Genomic DNA, 25,039 nt, shown 5'->3' on the forward strand with positions numbered 1-25,039 from the left:
CGTTAGCCATTGTTGAGGGTTGGCTAAAAACCCTAATCAACACAAGGAAGTGTCATCTTAATGCATGCACAACCAAAGATTTCAAAATTGAAGACTTGATTACCTTAACTATTTAACTAGAGCTCTTTCAGTAACTAAAATTGATTATTTGCTAACTAAATTATGAGAGCAGCCCATTGAAGATTTTAAGATTCATCCTAACCATTCCAAGAAAATAACAATTGATATATTCAAATTGCATATGTAGCACTTGTCCAATCTGTCAAGCGTACTAAAAGAAGCCTGGGGAAGCTGCTCTCATCTCTTGGGAATTTTTTTCTCGATGGATCTCAAAAGTGTTGGAGAAATCTTTCTGAAATATTTTGAAGCTGATAAAACGTTTCTATTAGTTTAGTCTGAAGTTTTGCAAACTCTACTATTAAAGTCCGATGACCTCCGGAGTACCAAACTCAAGACTCAAAGTCTATTCTCATTGACAGTTTCTAATCTGTTGAAGAAAGGCTATCCAGATCTACTTCATTAAGGATATGGCATTATCGACTGGAGAAGATCTCTTGGCTGGAAATGACATAACGGATTCCTTTATTCAAATCAAGAATGATTAAAGATCCGATGATTGGCGAAGTATTATTGGAAGGTTCTACTTATGGAAACCAAGATCCTAATTGTATGGGCGAGCAGGATTGATGGGCTATCGACATGTTCCTTTAATAGCTCGAATAATCTTCCTAATTGATTCTGTCCAACGAGAGGATTGGAAGAATTCCTTTGGTAAGTGCCAACGGGTATGATGGCACAAAGGAGTATAAAAGGAAGACGTTCCAGGTGTTTGAAGAGTGTACCATAGAAGAATTCCAAAGTCTGAAGCTCTTTGATTCTTAGTCAATTCATTTGCTGAGGAAAATCTTGTACACAAAAGGGAGTCTATATTTTGAGATACTTTGAGAAAGTGTGATAAATCATCTACACTGTGAATCAAGGGAAAGCATTGCTGTAACATCTCTTTTGTTCATAGTGAAATCCAGCCGGTGGGCTGTCAGTGCAGAAGAGTGGACGTAGGCTTGAAATAAGCCGAACCACTATAAACCTTGTGTTCAATTTTCTCTTCCCTACTCTCTGCTTTACTTTGTTAACCAAAGGAGAGCTTCCTTTCTATTGTTTGCCTAATATTGCTTTCATATCTCGAGAAATTATTTAAACACCTATTCACCCCCCTCTAGGTGCTATTACTAGCCATATCAATTGGTATCAGAGCTTGTGTACTCACATTGTTTGAAGTGTTTTACTTCAGAGTTAAAGATCCATAGCTAGTATGCTAGCTCCAGGGCTGGTGGAAGGGCAAAACAATACCAGACCACCTTACTTTGATGGAAATGATTACAATATTTGGAAAAACAAGATGAAAGCGTTCCTACAATCAAATGATCCTCTGGAATGGGACGTTGTAGAAAAATGAATCATTCCTAAAGCTGCATCTGTCTTAGAGAGAGGAAAAGAAACTGTTGAGTCAAGTGAAATGACTCAGGAAGAGATAATCAAGAGACAAGCTCTTGATGCAAAAGCAATTTATTCTTTATATTGTGCTTTGTCACCTACTGAATATAACATAATATCTTCGTGTGTTACAGCAAAAGAAGTCTGGGATAGATTACATATCACTTATGAAGGAACTGATCGAGTGAAAGAGACCAGAATCAACATTTTCCTCAGTCAATATGAAGCCTTCAAAATGAAATCAGGAGAATCTATAACTAACATGTTTAGTCGTTTTACAAAAATCGTGAATGGTCTTCAAAATCAAGGTCAACCAATTTCTGATCCCATGAAGGTAAACAAGTTACTGCGTGGACTCTCCAAGGATTGGAATCACATAAAGACCTCAATAAGAGAGACACAAAGAATCATGCCACTATCTGTCGATGAGTTGGTTGGAACTCTTCAGTCTTATGAAGTGGAACAAATCAATGAAGACGAAGATCCTAAAGGTAAGAAATCCATTGCATTAAAATCCAATGATGATTCTGATGTCACATATTATGAAGACGACATGGATGATGAGGAGCTTGCTCTCATGATAAGAAGATTCGGGAAGTTGAACAGAAACTGAAGAAGATTCAATCCAAAGAAACAAAGTTTTCAAAAGTAACAAACCAAGTCTGTTGATGATGATGAATCAAACAAAGATGTAGTCTGCTTTGAATGTAAGAAAAAGGGACACATCATACCCAAATGTCCTCTTCTGAAAAAGAAGAAAGGAAAAGCTAAAAAGTATCGAAAGGCTCTTAAAGCAGAAACCTGGAGTGATACAGAGTGTGAAGAAAGTGATGATGATTATACCAATATATGTCTAATGGCACAATCCGATTCAGATTCAAACTCCAAGCCAGACTCAGATTCAGACAGTGAATTTGAGATAAGTAATTTTAAAATCCCTGTTAAAGTTTCCAAATACATTGATGAGATGTGTTTTAGTTTTAAGACTTCTCTTAAAAGGATTTCCGAACTTAAAAAGGAAAACTCTGCACTAAAACAACAAGGAAATATTTTGAAAGAACAGTTGAAACATTTAGACACGAATGTTTCTACTCTTAAAGAAAGTGAAGATAATCTCTTGAAAGAAAATGCATTTTTAAAAAATGACTTATCAAATATTTCAAAAAGATTCTCAATAGGATCCGAGAAACTTGAAAAAATTCTTTCAGCACAAAGACCTTATTTCAATAAATCTGGTTTAGGAATGATAGCAGAAATAATTCCTTTAATTGATTTTCCTAAAGTGAAGGAAAGAATTAAGCAGAGACCTTCAAAGACATTTTACAAAAATCATTTTCAAAAAGTATTTGTAAAACCAGTGGGTCAAAATGCTCTCAGATGTTCAAAATGTAATAGTGCATATCATTTTGAAAAAGAGTGTCCTATGTTTTGGAAACCTATTAAGAAAATATGGGCAAAAACCGCATATCATACTAACACCAATGGACCCAAGAAAATATGGGTACCAAATAAAGCTTAAGTCTTTTTAAATGCAGATCACTATCAAGAAAAAGGTAAAATGGTATCTGGATAGTGGATGCTCAAGACATATGACAGGAGACTCAAATTGCTTCATTAAGCTCGTTCAAGTAAATGGTGGAAAAGTCTCATTTGGAGGAAACAGCAAAGGAAGAATTGTGGGATTTGGAACTGTAAAGATTGGAAAGCTCACAATAAGCAATGTTTCCCTAGTTGAAGGACTCAACTACAATCTGCTCAGTATTAGTCAGTTGTGTGACACTGGTTTTAAAATCAATTTTCAAGAGGGAATATGTTCAGGAACCAGTAAAGACTCTACTCAGTCATTCATGGGTGGAAGACATGGAAATATCTACCTCTTGGATGTGGAACCAGATGAATCGCAATGTCTAATCTCAATTCAAGATGAAGCGAGCTTATGGCACAGAAAGCTTGGGCATATTAATATGAAGCAGATAGCCAAAATTTCAGCAAAGAAGCTTGTTCGAGGTCTACCCAAATTATCATACCAAAAGTCTGATCTATGCACACCATGCGTATTGGGAAAGTAGGTAAGAAATTTCTTTAAACCAATAAATCAAGTTTCCACTAATCGTGTACTGCAGCTTCTGCATATGGATCTTTTTGGACCAACCAGAACTCAGAGCATTGGAGGTAAGAAATATTGCCTAGTAATTGTGGATGATTACTCATGATTTACTTGGGTATATTTCCTGACAAATAAGTCTGAAAAAGGATATGTTATCTCGAGTATAAGAACAGACCATGGAGGTGAATTTGAAAATCAAGATTTTATAAAATTCTGTGATGAATCTGGTTTTCAGCATGTGTTCTCTTCTCCACATACTCTAGAGCAAAATGGAGTTGTGGAAAGAAAGAATAGATCACTTCAAGAAATGGCTAGAACTCTTTTAATTGAAAGTAACATCTCTTTACGATTTTGGGTTGAAGCAGTTTCAACAGCATGTTACATTATCAATAGAGTTTTTCTAAGGCCTATTCTTGAAAAAAAAAACCCTATGAGTTATTCAAAGGAAAGAAGCCTATTGTTTCATATTTTCATGTGTTTGGATGCAAATGCTTTATATTGAAAAATGCAAATGATAGAGTTGATAAATTTGAAGAAAAATCAGACGAAGGCATCTTCCTTGGATATTCTACCTCAAGCAAAGCCTACAGAGTCTATAACAAGAAGAGTCAATCTATGGAGGAATCAATGAATGTCAAATTCAAGGATTCTATGCAAAAAGAATCTGCTCAGACTCATCTTGAAGAATCTGAACTTGCTCCAGACTTTACAAAGTCTAAATCTCAAGAAGCAACTTAGACTCTGAAAGTCCAGCAACAAATGGTTATTGAAGATTCAAATGAAGGAAGTGATCATCAACCTGAAAAATCAACCAGTAACTGGAAGCATAAGTCCAGTCATCCCAAAGACCTCATTATTGGCGACATTAATAAAGGAATTCGCACAAGATCCAAAAGGCGCGAAGAGTCTAATGCTGTGGCTCTTATTTCTGAAATAGAACCAAAAAGCATAGACGAAACTTTATTTGATGAAAGTTGGATTGAAGCTATGCAAGAAGAACTCAAACAATTCAGTATTAATGATGTCTGGGAGTTAACTCCTAAACCAAAAGGTAAATCTATTATCGGAGCTAAATGGGTTTTCAGGAACAAGATGAACGAAAAAGGTAAAGTCGTAAGAAACAAAGCAAGACTCGTGGCCAAGGGATATACGCAAGAAGAAGGGATAGACTATGACGAAACTTACGCACCAATAGCAAGGTTAGAAGCAATTCGATTATTACTTGCTTTTGCTTGTTATAAGAATTTCAGGTTATTCCAAATGGACGTCAAAAGTGCTTTCCTAAATGGATTTATCCATGAGGAAGTCTATGTGGAACAACCACCTGGGTTTGAAGACCCAAGGAAGACAGACTGAGTATTCAGACTGAAAAAGGCCTTGTATGGATTAAAGCAAGCACCCCGAGCTTGGTACGACAGGCTGAGTAAGTTTTTAATTCAAAATGGCTTTGAAAAAGGTAAAGTAGACACTACTCGTTTTTATCAAAAGAGAAAGCAAAAGTTTTTTGCTTGTTCAAATATATGTTGATGATATCATTTTTGGATCATCTAATGAAAGTTTGTGCAAGAAATTCTCTAAGTCTATGCAGGATGAATTTGAAATGAGCATGATGGGTGAAACAATTGAAGGAAGGGACTTTTATTCATCAAGAAAAATATGCTAATGATCTTGTCAAAAAGTTTGGACTGGAAAACTGCAAAAAGACTGATATACCAATGTCAAGTTCCTTGAAGATAGACAAAGATGAAGGAGGAAAGAAAGTTGACCAGAAGCTATACAGGAGTATCATCGGTTCATTTCTTTATCTTACTGCTTCTAGACCTGACATTTTGTTTAGTGTTTGCATTTGTGCCAGATTTCAAGCAGACCCTAAAGAATCTCATCTAAGTGTTGCAAAGCGTATTATCAAATACATTGCTTCAACTTCAAGCATCAGCCTTTGGTATCCTAAAAAGGGAGACTTTACTCTTCTTGGATATTCAGACGCAGATCTAGCTAGTTGTAGAGTTGATAAAAAGAGCACCTCGGGTACCTGTTAGCAGGACAGTGTCTTGGTTTTCAAGGAAGCAAAATACAGTAGCTCTTTCTACAACAGAAGAAAAGTATGTAGCTCTTGGAAGTTGTTGTTCACAAATTCTGTGGATAAAACAACAGTTAAGAGACTTTGGAATTGAAGATTCATGCACGGAGATTAACTGTGACAACACCAGTGCAATCAATCTTACCAAAAATCCAATTCTTCACTCAAGAGAAAAGCATATAGAGATTCGACATCACTTCATTAGAGATCATGTTCAAAATGGAGAAGTTTCGATTCAGTTTGTTGACTCAAAGAACCAACTGGCGGATATATTTACGAAGCCTTTGGAGAAAAATCAATTTGAAATCATCCGTTCCAAACTCAACATCTTGAAACTTGAAGAAGTTAAAGTCTAGAGACTCTTAGTCTCAAACAATCATGGTTCTTGACTGTAAGTCATTTCATTTTCTCTTTTATTAAATCTCGTAAAGGTACGATCATTTATCCATTCATAATTGATTTATGCTATCTTCAATTTTCGTGAAAAGTGCAATTTTTCCTTTTCAAAAGAGTTAATGGCAGTTATCTAATTTTTTAAAAAGGCAGTTATTTTTTAAAAAGGTATCTTTTAACCTTCCTTTATGACGTTTAGCATTCCCCCGTTTCGATTGAGCTATACATAGTCGGTTCCTCTTCACTTAACTCCAAAACCCTAAAAGGCATCGATCTTCCATTCCTGTCTTTCTCCCTTGTTTAATCTTCGAAAAATTTGTCATCTTTCTTGGGAAAGTCAAGCAAGGAATCTCTCAAAAACTGAGAAAGATGTCATCTTCAAGAAAGTCTTCGAGGATTGCAAGCAGGGGACCATGGCGAATGAGTAAGGGGCCTACTCACTTTGATCTCACCGAGAAAGAGGAGTCACCAAGTCAACAGTAGAGCCCACAACATTCTTAGCAGCGTCATTCTCCACCATCTAGTCCACAGAATGCTGTTCATCAACAAGAGGAAGAAATCGTCGAAGACGCAGATCCTATAAGAGTTCAAAAGCCCTATTTTATTTATAAGCTTTACCGTGCTTTAAAGAGCATTGGTACTCCATTGAACTACATCGATGAGTTTCTTAAGGACAAGGGATATGGGAATGAGTACATCTTTTTGCGAAAAATGGAGAGTTTGGAAATTTCTCCTAAGGGGTTGGCAGAAAAAACCCTTGCAAATATCCCAAGTGATCCGCGTGTTGGGGGATTTAATTCGATGGATGGAAATGATGATGACAGATTGTACAGAGAATTTCAACTGAGAATGGGTGTTGTGGCGAAAATTCGAGGAAAAAGAACAGAGTTGTTTAGATCGAAGGAACAGAAGGATCTATACTCCAAATTGTTGAAGCGTGGGGTGATAAACTTTAGGAGTGTGGATTTTAATTTCTTTGATGCTGTGAATGTAAATTTGAGGGAAAAGTTCAGTTTTCTTCAACTTGAACAATTCTGTCTTGACACCACAAAAGCCTACGCTCAATTAACTGCATATTTCTATTCAAATCTTAGTTTCTTGGATGCGAGTAGAATCTCCTTCAGTGTCCGAGATCAGGACTTTGTAGTGGATGTGGATATGTTGGCAGATGTGATTGGGGTTGAGAGAGGGAGATATCAACCCATTAGTGTCTCTATAGCTCGTGCCACATTGGAACTTGTTAAAGACAAAATGATAGAGGGAGGATTTCCTACTCAAGGATGCATGCGTTCAACATTCTGCTTCACAAGATTGTCATCAATTGCCTCAGACCCAAATCAACTTCCAAGACTGATGTTTCTAACTCAGAGGCAAAGCTGATGTATGCCATCAATGCTGGAAAAAAGTTTTCTCTTCCTCACATTATTCTGTTTCACATGTATAGAGTAGTGGTGAAGGACAAGGGCCAACTTCATCATCCAAGTCTTGTGTCAAAGATATTCAGACATTTGAATATTCAGCCTCCACAAATTCTCTGCGTTCGACCATGTGACAAAATGGTGGTAGGACTAAAAATGGTGTCCAAAATGCGTCTGAAAGAACTCGACAAGGAGTTGGAGAAATTTAAGGAAAAAACCCCTGTCAAATCTCATCAAGTCTCTTATGCATCAAAAAGAAAAGGGAAGGAGCCCATGCTTGCTCCATCCAAAAAGAGAAAAGCTCTCATTACTGATGAAGATGATGAGGATGACCTCACAATTTCTGCTATAGCATTGAAGAAGCTGAGTTGTTCTGTTCCAGAATCAAAGGAACGATAGGAGAAAGAGGCAGAGGAGAGAGAAGAACAGAAGAAAGAAGAAGCAGAAGCGGAAACAGAGGAGCGAGAAGCAGAGGAAAAGGAAGAAGAGGAGAGAGAAGCTAAAGAAAGAGAAGCAGAGAAGGAAAGGTTTGAAGAAGAAGAAGACAGAGAAAATCAACAAGAAGAAGAGCATGAGGAACTCTCTTCTCCACCTGAAGCCATGGAAACAGGGGGAGGTGGTAAGAACAGAGGAATGTCCTCATATCCTGTTAATAGTGAAGGAGTCAGCCGATCTCCAGTAGATCCAGAGGACATTCATGCCTCTCAATTTCCTGAGGAGGGACATGGTGCTTCATCGCAAAATATGCGTGATTATGTTGATATACCATCATCTGCTTTTACTCCATCAGATCGTGCCGAAGCCAGTACGCAGATTGATAACTCAGTAGATTTTCACAGAATCATTGATGTTCTTTTAGAATTGCGGGGTCAGATATATGCTTTGGAAAGCGAAGTTCAGAACTTGAAGAATGCAGGACAAGCTTCTTCCATTTCATTATCTGATCAGATCCAAGCTCTTGCTCTTCAAATTCAAGCCAATGCTAAAGGTGAAGAGGTGGATCAACTGAATAAAGAATTGAAAAAGCTGGAAGGCATCATCCAGTCCATGGGAGATTTCCAGCTTGTTCGCATTCCCAAGCAAACTTGACTCCATTCTATTCCCATCTCAACCTTTTTTATGATGACAAAAAGGGGGAGAGATGCGAGATTTGAAATGTTTTTAACTTAAACTTGTTGAATTTTTAATTTGTTTTGATGTGTGACTTATATGTCTGTGTCTGGATGAGGATTGATTGAATGTGGATTTGGATTGGATTTGACTGCTGCTTATATTAAGTATTATTGATATCTTATGAATGGTTTTACCCTTATTCAAGACTAACCTATTTTTAGTGGTTGCAGATTCTAGTGTTATCATTAAGCCATTAATCTTTATAAGATATCCATATTTGCTTGAGTAATATTTTGCAGGTCAAAGTTATTCAAATCTCTAGGAAAGTTTTGTCACCATCAAAAAGAGGGAGATTGTTGGAGAAATATTTCTGGAATATTTTGAAGCTGACAAAACGTTTCTATCGGTCTAGTCTGAAGTTTTGTAGACTCTACTATTAAAGTTTGAAGACCTCCGGACTACCAGACTCAAGACTCAAAGTCTATTCTCATTGATAGTTTCTAATCCGTTGAAGAAAGGCTATCCAGATCTACTTCATTAAGGATTTGGCATTATCGACTGGAGAAGATCTCCTGGCTGGAAATGACATAATGGATTCCTTTATTCAAATCAAGAATGATTAAAGATCCGATGATTGCCGAAGTATTATTGGAAGGTTCTACTTATGGAAACTAAGATCCTGATTGTATGGGCGAGCAGGATTGATGGGCTATCGACATGTTCCTTTAATAGCTCGAATAATCTTCCTAATTGATTTTGTCCAACGGGAGGATTGGAAGAATTCCTTTGGTAATTGCCAATGGGTATGATGGCACAAAGGAGTATAAAAGGAAGACGTTCCAGGTGTTCGAGGAGTGTACGATAGAAGAATTCCAAAGTCTGAAGCTCTTTGATTCTTAGTCAATTCATTTGCTGAGCGAAATCTTGTACGCAAAAGAGAGTCTATATTTTGAGATACCTTGAGGAAGTGTGATAGATCATCTACATTGTGAATCAAGGGAAAGCATTGCTATAACATCTCTTTTGTTCATAGTGAAATCCAGCCGGTGGGCTGTCAATGCAGAAGAGTGGACGTAGGCTTGAAATAAGCCGAACCACTATAAACCTTGTGTTCAATTTTCTCTTCCCTACTCTCTGCTTTACTTTGTTAACTAAAGGAGAGCTTCCTTTCTATTGTTTGCCTAGTATTGCTTTCATATCTCGAGAAATTATTTAAACACCTATTCACCCCCCTCTAGGTGCTATTACTAGCCATATCAGAAAGAAAAAGTGAAAATTCAAGTATTGTTGTTTATTGTCAAGAAAGATTGGACACCTTCTAATTTTTCATTACTTCATATGTTCAAGATTGAATTATTGTCTAAAGACAAAACTGTGCAAATTAAAACAACAAAAATGATAAATACGATGTGGACTATCAATTCCTTTTCAAACAGTAAAACAAAAGAAATTGTTTTTCTCGAAATATTTGATCAATTTGGAACTTATGTTGCATAGTTTTGAAGACATTTTACTTTGAAGTAATGAAAAATTATTGCTGATTGCATGTTGTTCCTCTTTAACAGGTCAAGCATTTGGTGTTTCATGTTAATCCCAGTTTAGATGTGAAGTTGCACATGTAGATTTATTAGATGGCTTAATCGGAGGTAATTCTTTACTTGTATTATTCGAAACATATATTGTTTCTTAAGTAAAAGTGGGATAATTATATTTTGTTCTTTTAATTGCAGCTTGAAACTTCTCATCTGTACATGTAATGCATGATATGGAAAAAGACTTTGAGTTTGCAATATGAATGGTTTTTTCAAATGAACTTGAAGCATATAATAAGTATGTGGCCTATGCAATTAGTAAAGGATTTGGAGTAAGGAAGGGTAATTTGGTTAGAAATACTAAAGGAAAAATATCTCGATGGACTTTTGTATGCAATTGTGAGGGATATTCAGTCAACTCATCCGATGAAGAAAAGAAATTTGAGAGGTTTGAATTTAGATGTGGCTGTCTTGCTCATATCAAGTTTAAGGTGGATAATGATGTCTATGAAGTGATAGAGTATAATTCTGAGCATAATCATACTTTTATTCCCGAAAATCAAAGGCATATGATTAGATGTGGAAGAATCATGTCCGAGACTTACAATGGTGTTTTAGTTGACATGATGAAAGCTGGCATTGGCGGAACTATGGCATATATGTTTTTAGCAAATGAAGCAGGAGGAAGCAAAAACTTAGGTTTTAAATTGCGTGATTGTCAAAATTATTTGCAAACAACAGGATCCAATAGTATAACTGAGGGAGATTGTCAAAATCTTTTGAATAATTTTCATAGCATGGAACAACAAAACCCAATGTTTTCCTACACTGTACAAGTAGACCAAGATGGTAGATTAACAAATATATTTTGGAGAGATAGCTTGTCCATGCTCTCTGGAAGCACTTGCCTTGATGACAGCATCCATTCACCAGCATGTTGTAATTCTTTCTAAAATAGTGAAAAAAAATTATCATTCAGGCCCAATTTTGTGGAGACCAGAAATTGTATATTCATGAAATATACTGTACTTGCAATTACTTCTCGTAATATTAAATGATTCTACATGACTTCTTATTAGCTTTTTGCTCATGCTTCTGTTTCTAGCACTTGAACATTTGAGTTTTCTTCGACAAAATGAATGAAACACACTCAATAAGAAGTGCAAATGAACAATTTTGAGATAAAAATTACAAGATAAAGTAACAAACTATCACCAATCACTATTGTTCTTTACCAAAGACAAAGCACACCGACTGATAGCGATTCGATCACGAAACTACTACCCATAAAAAGATAAAACTTTATACATGTTGAATGACAAACCAGTGATGAAACATTCATCAGAATTTTTTCTTTTCCACTTAATGAACACCCCTCATTATTTTTCAAATGCACGTGAATATCATTAAGTAAGCATACCAACATCAAGAGTTTGTTTTCTCCATTAGAAATGGCAGCAAGACTGACATACTGATCCGGATCGAAGTCATTCAATGCTGCAGTCAGGTATTCTCCCGCTGGTGTAGTTTTAACTTTCTCAGAACTTGCTTTGACCAGAGCATTTGAACCGACAGACTTTTCAGCACTTAATGGCGAAGGAACAACATCCAGAGTACGTCTAACATTGTTGTTACTTGTCCTGGAAAAACCGACAATGGAAGAATGGACAATGTGAAACATGGTGTAGGCTAGAATCACAAAAAGCAAGTTTCATCTCAGAAACGTACCGAGATGGCATGTTTGTGATTCCTTTCGATAATGGACTTGATATCTCAAAAGAATGATAAGCACGTCAGAAATCTGAGAAAGTATCCTTACCAAAAGAAAGAAGTAAACTGAAGAGTACCTTGCATAATCACTCAAATATATATAAACTTCGTCAATGGAGTAGAAGCCTCCATATATGAAAAGCCAATACAACCCATGAAAACAATAGAGGAAGCAGACAAGTCAAATGCCTTTCACTTTAGCCCACGAGTAAAAAGAGGCTGATTGATTCTTAGTCAGCATGGATGAACCTAAATGAAATTTACTGCAAGTTCAGAGGTTTCATCTAAACGAATTTTTTATTCCCCTAAACATATTATTTGCCAAATTCATTGTCAGTGCAGCTCTAACCTATGGATGAACCAAATTACATCCCCTTTTATGACCCAAATTATACTCCCCCAACTCACATAAATTGGACTGTGTAAAATTCAGCATCCATGAGAACTCTACAACTTACGAACAAGTCACAACTGAGTTACTAACATAGAACTCATCTCATTAAGCTCGTGCTCAAGACTTCTAATCTTGGCCTGCATTATGAAAATAAGGGCAAGAGAAAAACTTCAATACAGAGTTGCATTTGAAGCTAGAAGCAGAAGATGTCATATCACATAATTGACTTTCTAGTATCTCATGACCATAAACCCAAAGCATTCTCGCAGATGAGACTTGCACCATGCACATATTTCTTTATCACATGCATATATTTCTCCATCTAAGTGAAGTCACGTCCTAATTAAACCAAAAAGGAGGGAAAACAATTCAGGGCAGGACAAGGAGATGCAAAGACTAGCTTCCAAATGACTTGGCTGCACTATGCCTTGTTAAATCGGTAACTAAGTGACCAAATAACCTGAAACACAAATAAGGCGTACAGATCATGACATAAGAATGAAAAGACAATCAATGCACTTAACGAATAGAAATTGTCTAATGCGTTCCCATTATATGTTATTGCAGCAGAACTATGTGTACCAAATTGAGATACGTACGAATGCCCCCATGCAGTTTGTGGATGTTGAGACGGCATTTGCAAGCCCACGGACACATACACCAATGAGAAAGCACGGGCACACAAGCATATGCTCCTACTTAAAGGCACACATGCAGGCAACAACATCTCTGTACTTCAACAAAACTTTGGAGCCATATCAATTGTCTCTCATCATATGCAAACTAAAATTACATCAACTTTTTCCAATAATATTTGGTGGTTTATTTCACACAAATAGGACCATCATCAAAACTTTCCAGGAGCAACTATAACCATAAAAAGCATGTTTCAAGAGTTCAAAGAGGCAAATTTCAAGAATCCAAGATCCATAAAAGAACGGCAAAGCATATGATCAACTTAGTTGTGAAACATATGATAAAGCACAAGCTGAAAAGCATTAAGTTTCAAATAAGACGAACTTGCAAAGATTGAATAGTTGAATCTTGCTGCTGTATCTGCAGCTTCTGAGCTTGCTCCAACTGTGCCAGTTGAGCAAGTTGATTTTTGAGCTACGCATTCTGCTCCTTTTCAATCTTATGCTTATCTGCCAGCATTATGTTCTTAGACTACATTAGAAAAAGTTATGATTTTAGTAAATAATCCTAATGAAAACCACAGATGGAAATCATTTCGAAATTGAAACACAACATTTTCCTGGATTTATATTGGACTGCTTATGCACATACTACAGACAAGGAAGAAGTTAATTATGGGTGTTAACATCATTAAATATTTCCCAGAAACTTCATTATAACTACAAATTTGATAAAAAATTTCATAGTACAACACTTATTAAAAACCAAATGCAACACTGCATGGGAATCCATTAGGGGTGTGCATGGTTCGGGTGGGTGGTTTCCGACCTAGAACTGGGAACCACCCGCTAAGAACCAATTTCGAAAAATTGGAACCGGGAACCGCCAGCTAGTTGCATGGATCCACCTAGGACTGGACCGGTCCGATTTGGTTCCTGGGTGGATCCATAGAACCAGTCCAACCTCCGCGTCTTCCCTTTTTTGTCTCCCCATATCTGCTTATTCTAGCTCTCCTAGCCATGGTAGCTTTATTCTCCTCAAGTACTAGCGTCGCAGCGGTGTCCGTGGTGGTGTCCGCGACGGCAACAGTCATGACCCTTGCTCCACTTTCGTCTCGGCCACCACCACCATCTTCACCATCACCTCCGTTGTTGCCCACTCCTCCCTCGAGACAGACAATGAGGAGGACAATGGGGATGATGAGCCATTCTTAGACTTGGATTTTCCCCGTCCTCGAAGATGAGGATGATGGGGGAGAAGCTTGAGGAGGGGGAGGAGGAAGAGGGGAGGTAGAAGCGGGACGAGCCCAACAACAAAGAGGACGATAGTGACAGTGAATGTGGATGTGGCGACGACATGGAGAGAGAGTTCAAGTTCAAGGGAGGAAAAGAGAATTAACTCATTGTTTTGCTGAGTTCAGACTAAAACTCGAAAGAAGATGAGTAGATCCGGAGGTGAATTGGAAAGGAAGAGGGAGCTCGGGGAGATTTTGAACTAATAGAGATGAGATGGAGTAGGAAAGTAGTGAATTGAAACAAGATGATGATTGGAGTCCTAAACTTTAGATTTGCTAATTTTAAATTTTTTTAATATTAAAAATTAATATATTGTTATAATATAACTGGTCCGGTCTGGGTGGGCGGGTGGGTGGATCTGCCCATGGAACTAGGAACTAGACCGATTTCCTTAAGAACCACTGGTTCCGGGCGATTCCGGTCCAATTCTAGGCGGTCCAGGCAGGTATTGGTTCTTTTGCACACCCCTAGAATCCATCATCAAAAATATATTTCAGAGAGGATAAAAGATGTAGATAGAGAGCAATAAGTCTATCAACCATTAACATCCAGTGAACTAACGTTACAAGAAAAAGTTTTCTTTGGAGAATAGTATCCAATTCTCTTGGGAAAAGGCGGTCATTTGGAGGACAACTACATGGAAATCTTGCCCTAAAGAAAGCCATTTGTTCAAAGTGGTTGTTCAAAGAAATCTGGGACACATTTTTTTCTCAAAGAAGCCAGCATTAATCATGAGTGCAAATGACGTGACCATCAACTGAAGTAATTGATCATCATACAAGTTCCACACAAAACTTGGAGAAATGCCACTATGAAGTTGCACACCTTCAAATTTGACTGCAAAGTATGGGAGACCTTCCATGCCTTATAAACTTCATTGAAAAGGAGGACACATTGATCATTTGCATCTTTCAACGCTTTTTTTAGCCCCAAAACCTCTTGTTCAACATCTTGTAATTCTTTCTCTTTATCATACAAATCCTTCCTCGCATCATTGGCCTAAATAAGATAAAGACACGCACCTGCAAAAATTCAGTGCTTTTTCCTCTTTTTGATGACAAACAATAGAAAGATTCACAGGGGCCAGAAATTCTGTACTAAAGTGCTTTAACATTCTTTCATAAGGATAAAAATATTGAACATATCACATCACAGGGGACAAGCTGAAAAGAGTATGCTCATGATAACTAGCAATTTAAAAAAATTGACAAGACAATTATTCAGGCAACAGGCAAGCAAAAGGTGAAGTCAGCGATGGACACCTTCTCACATCCATTAAAATCAACAAGCTTTAAGGGGAGAAACAAACAATATTTTCTAATGTGGATTCATGCCCATAGACTATCGACACTAGTTCAACCAAAAATCCCAACTATGGTTCAGTCTACCAGGGAATACAGAACATACAACGTCTCGCCATTTCTTTATCGTATCTCTGTTTCCAAGGCTTAGCATAGCATTTCATGATCTGGAAGCAAAATTAAGGGATGATAATGTCTCAGATACATTTGATGCATCAGGAGACACATTAACAATCAGCAAAGTCTTGGAGCTTCCGCCTGTAGAGTCATTTAGCAAAAGAAAATGAACAAGCCATCAGAAATTAATGTCTGTACTGAAAGGTTTCTTTGCTCGATGTTTTAATTGAGACTCAAAGAGAAAAGAAAAGGTGCAACCTTAAAAAATGATCATAAATTCATTAGCCGAAACAAGGACGCCATGAAAACAGTGACAGCACACGACATTCTAGAATAAATAATCAATATTTGTCAATAAGTGTCAAATTCAAGATGGTCCTTTGGTGCCATAGGAGTGAACATGAACTACAGTTTTTTAGGCTAAAATTTAAAAAAAAAAGTAAATAAAAAAATGTACGAAACGGTCATTCTACAAAGATGAGACACTTCCCCACAAAACTGTAGGTATCGTTATGAACACCTATTAGCAGCTAAGAGGATAGTAACATCAATGCGTGTAATCAGGAGCTTTTCTAAGCAAAATAACATATGTTAAACAACCTAGATTATGCACCACCAAAGCACCGAAGAGTGTTGATGGAATATAACCTATAATATGAAACAAAGGAAAGGCCATCCGCAAACTTATTCGAAAATATCTTAAGGCTAAATATTTCAAAGCAAAATGCAGCCTAGTAAAATATATATATTCACTCCATAACATCGAGTGAACAGTTTCGCAAGATATTTTGCAATGAAAATGAAAAATATTATATGATGAACTATTATTTATCATGACAATGAAAATGAAAAATATTAACTTGAAGGCCATTATTGCGGAACAGAACAAGTGTCAAGTGGTCTTGGGTCTCCTCTATTTGCGTCCACTACTATTTCTTGCATGTGAAGTTGATGTATTGAAATACCATTACTACCAAATCAGTACACAAGATGGTGATGGTCTCAGAAGTTCATTACTTGATAGGTTTCACATGCACCGAGAGATATATAGTGCCAAACCTACCTAACACTTTACATCAATTTCAGCTCCACCGAGTCATTATCATTTCCAATTGAACTATGAGAACTAAGAAAAATGTTTAGCCTACATGTAAACAGCTGCATTAAAGGGGACACAAATGATCATTAAAGATGTCCATGCATCAAGAAGCCCCTGGTTACTCAAAGTTGCTGCATATTCTTTTGAAATTGCACACCAATACTTGCTTCAACAAGTGAATATAGCAAAATATCTCTTATTTTATTGACACAAGATGTATCCCCAATTCTCCCATTACCTAACACATATTCTCTACCTACGTTATGCGAAAATAAGAGAAGACTAGAAGAGGACCATCTGTAGTATTTCTCTAGGCCCTTCCTCAACAACTTATGAGAAACTTTGGATAGAAACTGAAGTTGCGAGAGTGGAGATGGTCTTCTCAACATAGACGTGGGAGCATGCAATTACTCACCCGTGTAAGAGAAAAGGCAGACAATTAACTCCTTCTACAGGTAAGTTTCATCGATGCTCATTTGTACTTTAATGAAGCTTACAATCTAATCAGAGGAAAACACCCATCACAGAAAAAGAGAGAAAAACAAAATTACCTAGACGTTGGAGAGGAGGGCTGGGGACTCAACGAAGGAGGTCAGGTGAGCGACTGGCAGGATCGTAATGCGGGTAGAACTAGAGATCAACAGGCCGGTGGGTGTGAGGTGGTCGGGCGCTAAGGTTCCAGATTTGGAGCTGGAGGGGGGGCGCTATGACAGCTTGAAATTTCAGCCCTGTTTTCAATTAAATGAATCGAGACTTTCATCAACACGCCTATAGTTCTATTTTCTGAGCTGATCACTCATGAGATAACTAGACTATCTGGGAAAGTCATTAAGGAATTTTAATGCAATAGACTGGAGAATTCGACTAGGAATCGACTACTCGACCGTGCTCGTCTGCAAAGATCATTACGACACAGTTAAAAATCGATCGGTGATCAGAGATAGGTCGATTCAACTGAGATAAGTGATTAGAGTGTGGGTGATTCCACCAGATTGCAAAATTCTTGTCGATTGGTATTAGACCGATTTTTTGGTTGTTTTGGTACCTTGTGCTCATATTTGAAACCTCGAGATTTCACAACCACCAAGAGTTGCCAATGTGTCAAAGATGTACATTGTGGCTCAAAATAAATTGATCACGGGTCATTTGCACAAAAAATTCCTAAAAGTTACCCGATAGGTTAGGTCACGCAAAAATTGCGCCAGATTGAAATTAACCACTAATTTGAATTTGATTTTAGAAATTGAAAGTTCTGTCATGTCACGATTTATTTTAGAACCGTCGACTCATCCTCCGAAGATTTTTCTGCAAACCGAGATTTTTGTCGGAAATTCAAAATAGGGCCATTTTCATTCGGAAAATTTAGGAGACCATTTTTTATCACGTTTTTGGGATGCAAGTTGGTTCTTTTGGCGAGAAAAAAATGTGAATTGAAGTGTAGGCATCTTAGTTGGATTTATGGGGACCAGATTGAATCGATTCAAGAAGAAATTGAAGTAGATTTGAGGGAAAATGCTTTAAATTCGTTTCGGTATTTAATTAGGCTTTTCCGGCCTAAGTTTGTATTTATGGTATTTAAATGTATTTATTTAATTATTTTTGGCATTTATTTATTTATTTATTTATTTATTATTTTTCGGAAATTATACCGGGATAGTTAGTGACCGGAATTTCATGCTGATTGCAATGGTGTGCTTGGTTTATTTTGTGCAAATTTCATGCTGACCGGAATGCTATTTTGTGCAAATTGAGTGGTGATTGTAATTTTGGGTATTTATCCCAAAATTGAGTATTTTTAGTATTTAATTAGAAAATACTGGGCATCGATTTACAATGCTAAAAATGTGTTTATGGACTATTATAATTAGTGGGATTTTCTAAAAGATAGATATTGTATCTTGGTTAAGGTTGATTGTGTACCCACATACGATTATTTTTACCAGATACTATAAAAACGGTAAATTTTTAGTGGATGAGAACAATATATTATATCAACCTACGGGATTTGATATATCAGCTTCGGTGAGCAGTATACTCTAGCAGCTTCGGTGAGCAATTATAGATATCTATCAGCTTCGGCGAGCATCTATTATATCAACTTTGGTGAGCATTATAACTATTGTACAGCTTTGGTGAGCATTATAAGTATCGCACAGCTTCAATGAGCAATATAGATATATAGCAGCTTCGATGAGCATCTTTATATATCTATCAGTTTTTGGTGAGCTATAACATCTATTTTCAACTTAGGGTGAGCAGTGCTTGAATCGATTGAATTTTATATATGGTATTGATGGTATGGAATTGAGCGGATCAATGATTGGATTTGAATTGAAGTGACTAGTTGAGTATATGAATTATACTGACTTGTAGGAAGGAACTGAGGCAAAGGCAAGTTATCTATTTTGTGTGTGACTAGATGGCCTTTAGGCATATTTCCTTCCTAGTCATAGTTTAAGGGGTGGACTTGCTGAGACATTGTCATCGTGGGTTAACATTTACAAGTCCTTAGATGGTTGTTCCTCTTAAGCAGTTTGGCCAGCCGAAGGTCACCGAACAGATCTCGAATTCCCCACCCTGGGAGCCAAGGAGACTGGGTCTACAAGCTCTTGAGATCCATTGTATGGGTTGATGCGGGTCTACCCCAGAGAGTACCCAATCAATTCAGATCGTGGTATCATTATGGGCGAGATAGACCTAGAGAAGGTCCCCTACTAGAATATGAGATTCCTATATTGGTGCTGGAGATCGCTTTTGGCAAGGGTACAACAGACCCTCTTGGTGGTTCAATGGTAGACCCGAGTTCCCCGAAGCCAGAGACCCTAGAGGCTTCGGTTGAGGATGTAATGCTTAGAGGACTAGTAGCTCTTTTATTTTGGTAGACTTGTGAATATAGATTAGTATTGTATATGACTTAGGGTGCGTTTGGGAACGCTTTTGGGGAAAGTCTTTAGGAAAATGCAAAGACCTTTGAGTTAAATATATTTTCCAAAATGCAAAGTGTGTTTGGTAAAATTGTAGTTTGAAAGCCCATTTGAAGTACCTTTGAGCAAAATGGTGTTTGGGGGAACTACATTTACAAAGCGCTTTGGTAATAAAAAAAATTATCAAAAGAAAAATAAATAAAAAATTGACCGGAAGGACAGATGGCCAGGAACGGCAGGTGGCTGCCGAACGTCCACTGAAGACCACTGGCGAGGGTTGCCGAACGTCGAGCGACCATTGAAGACCACCGGCGAGGGTCGTCGGACGTCGGACGACCACCAAAGACCAACACAGAGGGTTGCCGGACGTTGGGCGACCACTGAAAACCATCGGCGAGGGTCTCCGGATATCAGGCGACCCCCGCCGCGAGCCAAATCTAGGGCGGCGAGGTCCCCACGACCTCGCGGCCCCGCATCTAGGTCGCGGCGGGGTCATGCAACCTCGCTGCCCCGGATTTGGGTCGCGGCGAGGTCGCGCGACCTTTGGCGACCGCCGCGACCTCGAATCTAGGTCGCAGCAAGGTCGGCGACCCAAACCTCACTGCAACCCAGACAGGGCGGCAGTTGCACCACTCCCCGACGACGGTCGCCTAGGCCACTGCAACCATGCCGAGCCGTCGGCGGCCGCTCACTCATAGCTTCAAGGAACACGCTGTCGGCCTTCAACGAAGAAGAAGATGAACAATACAATAATGAGGGCAAAACCGGAAAAATCGAGAGTAGGTGAGGATAGTTTTGGAAGAAAATTAAAAAAAAAAAAAAAAAAGTGAACAAAGTGCCACTTGTATGCCGAGAAAGCTAAAAGCCCAAGGCACCCCTTCACCTCGCCTTGGGCTTTTGGCCTTGAGAAGGCCAGCTTTGGCCTAATGGAAATTCTAAAGTTGCTTCTAAACACCCTAGCTTTAGCTCAAGTATCTTTAAAAGCCCAAAGTCCTTTGCAAAGTTGATTCCAAATGCACCCTTAGTATGCTGTGCATAAAAGTGTGTTGTGTGGTTTTAAAATCGTGGCCCTGCTTTTCCATCCTATATTTTTATTGTCTGGGGATTTATTTAATTGCTTCTGCATGTGCATTAAAATGAATAGGTGGGCGACGCGTCCTAAAACGTCGCAAGCTTAATCGACCACCGAGAGATGGGCATGTGCTCGAGGATTGGGACGTGACAGGCGTGGTGGTTCGCCGGTCATGCGCTTGTTCGCCACGAAGAAAGGGAGGGCAGACAGAGACGCAAGGAGAGAGAAAGAGTAAGGGATGAATGAGTCGAGGCTAGATCCGGAGCCGGAGGGCCGGCACAGTGGTTCGCTGGTCGAAAAGAGGGAGGGTAGAGAGAGAGAGGGAGTTCGTTGGAGAGAGAGAGAGCGAGGGAGTTCGTCTAAAATATTTTCAAAATGATGTCTCTTTTTCTCTTCAAATTATAGGTCCCACGAGGACACGTGTCGCCTTTCAGGTGCCTTCTTGTTTGCCACACTGGAGCACAAGTTTTACCCAATATTTTCTCCCACTCAAGGCTCTGTATTTTTTCGGTTTATGTAAATTGGATTTTTTTTTTCTTTTGCAAATCTAGGTCATCGTAATCCTGTGGACTTTCCTGTTCCGCTTCCACTCTGTTGTTGCTCTCTCGGGGTGGTCGGGGTGGTAATTTTGCTTAACAACGCATTACCCCATCATCGAGTTCCGACCAGCACTGATGTGACCGTGCGCCAACTGTCCCTCCTGCAAAAAATTATTACGCATTGGCTCACACGTTGCATGTCAAACCGGTGACGACGTGGTTACATGCTGATCAGACCCGCTGTTTCCCCAGTTGTCACAATTCAATGCCTCCCGACCAAAAACTATTTAAAAACTATTCACTGGCCATTTCTTAACTAACCAAATTAATCGTCGGTCGGAGTAGTTGATTTCTCTTTAATGCAATGTTCAAGCACAACGCTATTACAAAGCGTAAATCCTATGAAGGGTAAGGGTCAACCGTCACCAACGCATTTACTACACCCATCAACCAGTCAATGCCATCGAAACTAAGGCAACCATCGAAACCCCTTATGGTCTAACAACCTGAATCCTTAGGGTCCGACTTTTTGCAAAAAACATTTTCTCAAAAAATATTTTGCTCATTTTTCAGCAATTAATTCTCTTAAAAAAATAAGTCAACGAAAAATATTTTTCTATTAAAACTGAAATTTAGAAAAATAATTCTCTTTATAAGAACCGAAAAATATTTTCTAAAATATAACTATTTATTGGCATTTGAATTTGAAATTCTACATTTGAATACAAAAATCCCAACATTGGTTCTTGGGTCCAAGCATTCAAAACCAAGTTTTTGTGGATAGGCATGGGCCCTCAACAACCACATCCAATTCTAGCGAGGCTAGGCTCGAACCCTTGATACCCATACCTCATGCTTCGGTACCCGAACTTGGGTTTATAACGGTTGTGTTCATGTCTCCAATGCTTGAGTTCTAATCCCGACCCTTAGGCTCGAGTCCACAGGAATGTTTATTCTTATAAATTTATTTTTTAATGCAAATTGAATTTTAAATTATTTTTATTTTTAAATAATCAAATTATTATTTTTTAAATTTTCTTTTCTTTTCTTTCTTCTTTTTCTTTCTCTTCCTTCCTCCTTCTTCCTTTGTCAGTCGTGTGCCTTGGTGATGGCCAGCAACCCAACAATTGGCCAAGACGCGACCAGTGAACTCAAGGCTCGATCAATTCATGATAGCCCAAGCTTTGCCAAAACCAGCAAGCTCGTGCCTCACCAGATCTAGGTGAGTTCAAGCTTTGCCGAGGTGGGCGAGCTTGTGGATCGGTTGATCATGACAAGCTCGCAACTAGCTAGATCCAAGCAAGTTTGCACCTTGACGTCACCTCAACTTCACATGCCTTGTGATGTGGTCCTTGAACTCATACCTTGACCTGGCTCTTGAGCTCGAGGTCTCTCGAGCTCGGGCCTCGCCATATTCGATGAGCTCGAGCTCGCCTATGACCATCGCCAGCCAATCGCGGTGGAGCAAGGAGGAAAAATAAAAGATAATAAAAGACAATAAAAAATAATTAGAAATTCATTTTAAAAAAATAAAAATCATTTAATTTTTTAAAAAATTGGTTGAGATGAAGTCATGAGATTGAAATCACTTTCCAATAAGGTCCAAACATCTGAAAATGTTTTCGATCATACATCACCAAACAACAAAAAAATTGTTTTCTTGGAAAATGTTTTGGAAATTTTCATTTATCATTGAATTTTCCGCGAAATAAACACACCTAGTATATATTCAGGTATAAGCACATCTTGGTACAATCAAAATACAAAAGAACTCCAAATCGCAGTGGCGAAAGGTGATCTATCCTACAAAGCTAAAAAATAAGTGATGAGCTAAAAAAATAGGTGGTGAGCCAAAACTTATTAAATGAAATCTCTGAGTCTAAGGTAGGAGATTATCATATTACTCAACCAAGTATATATACAAACAATGTGAGTCCAAGGCAATAACCATGTATGACAAATAAATAAACAAGTTTTTTTTTTTTTTAAATCATGACATGCCAATGAAAACCATTAAAAATATGCAAGTTCATTCACTCAAAAACAAGCAAATATTATATTATTTTATGATACACCGGCATCACCTAGTAGCTCACAATTATACATAGGGAATGTGTATTCCCCACTGGTCATGAAGCTCACCAGTATACATAAACATATAATTATAAATTATTTTTGGGATCAAATCCCTTAAAATTTTATGGCTAAAAAAAATTATTATTTACATAGTAGCCCCAAGACCGTTATGTTAATAAAGTCATAAAAAAACAACTTTATTTAGGTTGTGTCGATAGTAAAATTTTAGGTAATTACTTTCCTTAGTTTACGCTTTGGTTGGTAGAGAAGTAGGAGCTAGTGAGTGGTTTGAACTCGGAACCCTCGAAACCTTGATGTCGTTGAACAAAATGATCCACCGATAAGTCAACCCAAGATTTATTATGCCACAAAATATAGCTAGATTTGAAATAGGACTTTTCACATTTATGAATTCGATATATGACAACGAAATTGAACAATTTAAGCTTTGTACATTCTCAATTTACTATATGCTTTATCTACTAGGTACTCAAAATTCTAAGTTTTCTTACTAGGGAGATTCAATTTATGTCTCAACAAAATTAAAGTTCAGCCAATGTTATTACTTCTCTTATGGGTTAATCACTAGGTACATCGTAACTCTTATGCCCTAGTGGTGAGCATCGAGAGCCTCACCCTCAACTGGTATCTCGGCAATGACCGGTCGATGCTCATCTCAAACTACCTCTTCCGAATGGGTAGGGCAGCCATCCTCCTCTCCAACCGGTCCTCCGACCGCCGCCACTCCAAGTACCAGCTCATCCACACCGTGCGCACCCACAAAGGATAGGATGACAAAAGCTATGGTTGCTTGTTCCAGCGAGAGGAGAAGAAGAAGAAGATCGGTTTGTCGCTATCCATGGACTTGGTGGCGGTCATCGAGGAAGCCATAAAGACCAACATCACGACCCTTGGCTCAGCAGTGCTCCCAATGTCAAAATAGCTCTGGTTCTTCATGACCTTGGTCGCAAGGAAGGTGTTCAAGATGAAGATTAGGCCATACATTCCCGACTTCAAGTTGGCCTTTAACCATTTTTGCATCCATGTTGGAGGCCGACCTGTTCTTGATGAGATGGAGAAGAGCCTCGAGCTCACCAAGTGGCACATGGAGCCATTACGAATGACTATACCGATTCGGGAACACCTCGAGTAGCTCGGTGTGGTATGAATTGGCCTCTTTGGAGGCCAAAGGAAGGATTAGGGAAGGCGATAGGACATGGCAAATCACATTCGGGGCTGGATTCAAGTGCAACAGCGCAGTTTGGCAAGTGTTGAGGACCGTCAACCCGGCGAAGGAGAATAACCCATGGATGGATGATATTCACGAGTTCCCCGTCTATGTTCCATAAGCGTTGTCCATCGATCTAACCCAAAATCAGCGCTTCGGTTGGGATTTTGCCAATATAGGCAAAGTTGATTCCGAAGGATACGCAAATCCTTAATTATTCTGTTGCCTTGTTTGTGCTCATAAGCAAGCATCATTCCCAATCTTATGGTTACGTAGGTATTTAAATATGTCGAGAATTTTCTGATGCTCCTGGTTATCTAAATATTTGAATATGTCTAGTATTTGCGATTATCCAAGTGCTTCCTCTCCAAGCCTTGTCACTTGTGTAAGTCCATGTTTACACAAATTTTCAAATACTTATGGTTATCTAGGTATTTGAATGTTTTATGTA

At 38.3% G+C, this 25,039-nt stretch overlaps 1 pseudogene; it reads left to right on the plus strand.

Annotated features, from left to right (window-relative positions):
• LOC104416126 overlaps positions 1–24,746 on the plus strand; it is a 33,474-nt pseudogene extending 8,728 nt beyond the window's left edge.
• Positions 24,747–25,039: the final 293 nt, after the last annotated feature.

The sequence above is a fragment of the Eucalyptus grandis genome, chromosome 8 (assembly GCF_016545825.1).
Source record: "Eucalyptus grandis isolate ANBG69807.140 chromosome 8, ASM1654582v1, whole genome shotgun sequence".
Lineage (NCBI taxonomy): Eukaryota > Viridiplantae > Streptophyta > Magnoliopsida > Myrtales > Myrtaceae > Eucalyptus > Eucalyptus grandis.